General features: G+C 43.3%; 1 non-coding gene across 1 annotated transcript; it reads right to left on the bottom strand.

The window, feature by feature from the left end:
* Positions 1-124: 124 nt before the first annotated feature.
* Positions 125-229, bottom strand: LOC133284370 (small nucleolar RNA R71). Its single transcript, XR_009747894.1, has one exon. It is a non-coding gene; the product is annotated as a small nucleolar RNA R71 (small nucleolar RNA).
* Between the last annotated feature and the right edge of the window lie 4,771 nt (positions 230-5,000).

The following is a 5,000-nucleotide window of genomic DNA, read 5'->3' as shown; positions in this document are numbered from 1 at the left end:
CATTTTCCCTAGCAGGAAAAGCCAAAGAATGGAGGAGAACATTGCCCCCAAATTCCATCACTAGTTGGGAGCAACTAGCTGAACAGTTTGTCTCCCGATTTTTCTCCCAAGCAAAACAAGCCCAAGTGAGGGCTAATATAGCATCTTTCCAAATGTATGATGGAGAAAGTCTTTATGAAGCGTGGGAGCGCTTTAAGGAATTAATACGAATTTGCCCAAATCATGGAGTTTCTAATTGGGGCATTATTCACACGTTTTATCATGGCTTAACCCCACCATTGAAAGCCACTGTTGATGCGGCTGTAGGGGGAGATCTTTTGGATTTTACTTATCCGGAAACCTACCGGTTGTTGGAAAAACTTTCAAAAAAACATGTTCAATGGCCTTCCACACAGAATAATGCTTCCAAGAAAGCAGGAGTTCTTGAGCTAAGCTCAACTGATGCTCTTTCAGCACAGATGGCTTCGCTCCATAATACTATAAAAAATTGGAAGCCCATGGAACAGAAAAAACCAACCGAGCAACTTCTCTTGACTCAATCAAGTCAAAGTTGCTCCATTTGTGGAGGTCCTCATGAATCTGAGGACGGTAACAATTTGGCTGTTGTGTGTTATGCAGGTGGTTACGATAATAACAACAGGAGCAATGATAATTATCAAGGGAACAACAACCGGGGATGGAAGAGTCAGAATAATGCTGGAGGTAGTGGAGGAAACTACCAGAACCGACCCCCATATCCCAGGCAGAACCATCAAAACTGGGATAAGGGTGAAGGGAAGTCTCAATCCTTTGAGACTTTTGTCAAGGAATACATGAATCAGAACAGTGCAGCCATGAGGAGCCTGGAGACCCAAATTGGTCAGTTGGCTGGAGCACTCAAACAGAGACAACCAGGGACACTCCCTAGTGACACAGAAAAATCGTCCCAGGAAAACCAGGAGCGTTGTAATGTTATAAGCTTACGAGATGGAAAAACTCTGTCACCTCCAGATTTAGTGGCACGATCTCGTAAACGCGAACTAGCAAGACAACATATGGAAGAAGGAGTTGAGGAAGCTGCTGACCCTCAACCCCTTGAAGCTCAGACAGAATCAAGGGAGAAGGTCCAGAACGATGATCTCACTGAAGTCACACCAGTTGCCACAACATCTGGAGCAGATGTTGGAGCAATGACAGACAATGAACCAGTTTCAGTCCCAACTTATGTTCCACCATGCAAAAGGAGGAGTGAACCAATTGAGCCTCCTTTTCCACAGAGGTTAAAAAAACAACATGAAGATAGGCAGTTTAGCAAGTTTTTAGACTTGTTGAAACAGCTTCACATAAATGTCCCTCTGGTGGAGGCTCTGGAACAAATGCCTTCGTATGCAAAATTTATGAAGGACGTTTTGTCAAAAAAAAGAAGGATTGAGGAATTTGAGACTGTAGCCTTCACTGAAGAATCATGCAAATACCTGACTAAGATTCCTCCCAAACTGAAGGACCCTGGAATATTCACCATCCCGTGTACAGTTGGGAAGAACTACCTTGGTCGAGCACTTTGTGATCTGGGCTCGAGTGTAAATTTAATGCCAACTTCTATCTTCAAACAGCTTGACATAGAAGCAGCAAGACCAACCACAATCACTCTTCAGCTTGCAGACCGATCCATAGCCAAGCCAGAAGGAAAAATCGAGAATGTCCTTGTCCAAGTAGATAAGTTCATTCTACCAGCTGACTTCATCATCTTGGATTTTGAAGCAGACCAAGAAGTTCCAAAAATTCTGGGCAGACCACTCCTGGCCACTGGTGATGCTGTCATAAACGTCAGAAAAGGCGAACTATCCATGAGTGTAAATGGAGAGGAGGTGAAGTTCAATGTCATGAAAGCAATGAAGTTTGATGAAGATAACACTGAGGAATGCTCTAGCATTTCAACTCTTGACTTGATCATAAGAGAAGAACAGCATGAGCAGTTGCAGTCAGAAATAGGCATGAAGGACTTTGACGAATTGGTGGAATACCTTGCATCCATTAATTCCATTCATACTGGGGACAAGAAAGAAAGGATCTTCGAATCCTTGAACCGATCGGAGCAAGAGCAAAGACCAAATTTGCCATCAGTAGAGCAACCACCCACCTTGGAGTTAAAGCCTTTACCTGAACACCTGAAGTATATTTATTTGGGTAAAGAAAACACTCTCCCTGTGATTATTTCTTCTTTACTAACCCATGAACAGGAACTTCAGCTCACACAGAAGCTTAAGGACTACAGAGGAGCAATTGGTTGGACCATGGCTGATATAAAGGGAATTAGCCCAACAATCTGCATGCATAAAATTTTGCTCCAAGATCCTGACAGCTCATCTGTGGAGCATCAAAAGAGGCTGAACCCCAATACGAAAGAGGTGGTAAGAAAGGAAATCATCAAATGGCTTGATGCAGGTATAATCTATCCTATCTCTGACAGCAAATGGGTTGCCCGGCATCACTGTAGTTGAAAATGAAAAACATGAATTAATAGCCACCAAAAAGATAACTGGGTGGAGGATTTGTCAAGACTATAAAAAGTTGAATAATGCGACCCGTAAGGATCATTTTCCTCTCCCTTTTATTGACCAAATGCTGGATCATCTGGCTGGAAAAGAATTCTTTTGTTTCTTGGATGGGTATTCTGGATACAACCAAATCTCAGTTGCTCCTGAAGGCCAACACAAAACCACTTTTACATGTCCATTTGGGACTTTTGCATTCAGAAGAATGCCATTTGGGCTGTGTAATGCCCCAGCAACTTTTCAAAGATGCATGTTTGCTTTATTCACTGATTTAGTAGGAGAAGCAGTAGAGATTTTCATGGATGATTTTTCTGTTATTGGCTGCTCTTTTCCTACTTGTCTTAATAACCTTGAACAGGTATTGGAAAGATGTGTCAAAAGCAATTTAGTGCTGAACTAGGAAAAATGTCATTTCATGGTAAGAGAAGGCATTGTGCTAGGACACAAAATCTCAAGCAAAGGTCTCGAGGTGGATAAAGCCAAGGTGGAGGCAATTGAGAAGCTACCTCCCCCGACCACAGTGAAAGGGATAAGAAGCTTCTTGGGACATGCCGGTTTTTACAGGCGTTTCATTAAGGACTTCTCCAAGATTGCAAAGCCACTCTGTGAACTCCTGGAGCAAGATAGGAAGTTCAATTTTGATGAAAAATGCATGACAGCCTTCTTGGAACTCAAGTCAAGGCTGGTGTCCGCACCTATCATTCAAAGCCCAGATTGGAGTCTTCCTTTCGAATTGATGTGTGACGCCAGCGATATCGGCTTGGGAGCAGTACTTGGGCAACGAAAAGACAAAATCTTCAAAACTGTGTACTACGCCAGTAGAACTCTTACTCCGGCGCAGGTCAACTACACGTTGACGGAGAAGGAGATGTTGTCAGTTGTGTTTGCATGCGACAAGTTCCGGTCATATCTGATATGCTCCAAAGTTACAGTATTCACTGATCATTCAGCAATCAAGCAACTCTTTGCCAAAAAGGATGCCAAGCCAAGATTGATTAGATGGATACTGTTGCTCCATGAATTTGACCTTGAAATCAAGGACCGGAGAGGAGGTGATAACAAGGTGGCTGACCACTTATCTCGATTAGAGAGGATGACCTCACAAGAAGGAGATCAGATAAAAGAGACGTTCCCTGATGAGCAGCTGCTAATGATCTCTGAAAAACATGCTCCTTGGTTTGCAGATATTGCAAACTACCAAGCTGCTGGAATAGAGCCATACCACTTAAGCTACCAAGGGAGAAAGAGATTCCATCATGAAGCCAAGAAGTATTTTTGGGACGACCCTTTGCTCTACAAAAAGTGTCCCGACCAATTACTTGGAAGGTGTATCCCTGAAGAAGAGCAACAGAAAATACTGGAGCAATGCCACAATTGCCCTTATGGAGGACACTTTGTTTGAGCAAGAACAGCAGCTAAAGTGCTACAATCAGGTCTGTACTGGCCTTCCCTGTTTAGAGATGCTAATGTCTTTGTTAAAAAATGCGACAGGTGCCAGAGAACAGGAAATATTACAAGAAAGCATGAAATGCCCCTTGTTCTAATAATGGAGATTGAATTGTTTGATGTGTGAGGCATTGATTTCATGGGACCTTTTCCACCTTCTTTTGGGAACAAGTATATACTTGTTGCAGTCGACTATGTGTCGGAATGGGTAGAAGCTATTGCTACCCCCACCAATGATGCCAGGATAGTGCTGAAGTTTATCAAGAAAAATATTTTCACTCGATTTGGAACCCCTAGAGCAATCATCAGCGATGGGGGTACACATTTCGTAAACAGACAATTCCAACTGCTTCTCAAGAAATATGGAGTGCAGCACAAAATTGCCACCCCCTACCACCCACAGACCAGCGGGCAGGTGGAGGTGTCCAACAGGGAAATAAAAAGGATCCTGGAAAAGGTGGTGAACCCAGGTAGAAAGGATTGGTCCAACAAACTGGATGACTCCCTATGGGCGTATCGAACAGCTTACCGAACGCCTATTGGCTGCTCCCCCTACAAATTGGTATTCGGAAAGGCTTGCCATTTGCCTTTAGAACTCCAACACAAAGCATTCTGGGCGATCACTTTGCTAAACATGGACGCCAGAATGGCTGGGGAAAAGAGGTTGCTTCAATTGGTTGAATTGGAAGAATTCCGGAGCGAGACATATGAAAACGCCAACCTCTACAAGGAGCAGATGAAAAGGTGGCACGATAAAAAGTTGATCAAGAAGGATTTAGGAGTTGGGGACAAGGTGCTGTTATATCGATCCAGATTGAAATTGTTTCCTGGAAAGTTGAAATCAAGATGGGAAGGTCCTTATGAGATCACTGAAGCACTCCCCAATGGAGCATTTACCATTGCTCATGAGACATCTGGAGCAACGTATAGAGTAAATGGACACATACTAAAAAAATACAACAGGGGGACCAATGAGCATGAGTAGCTGACTTCTCATCTCACTGACCCAGTTGAAGTTTG

The sequence above is a fragment of the Gastrolobium bilobum genome, unplaced genomic scaffold, assembly GCF_033153095.1.
Source record: "Gastrolobium bilobum isolate Gb01-03AN ecotype WA unplaced genomic scaffold, APGP_CSIRO_Gbil_v1 utg19140, whole genome shotgun sequence".
Classification (NCBI taxonomy): domain Eukaryota; kingdom Viridiplantae; phylum Streptophyta; class Magnoliopsida; order Fabales; family Fabaceae; genus Gastrolobium; species Gastrolobium bilobum.
Note: the sequence above shows the minus strand (reverse complement) of the source record. Positions and strands in the feature narration are given on the sequence as shown.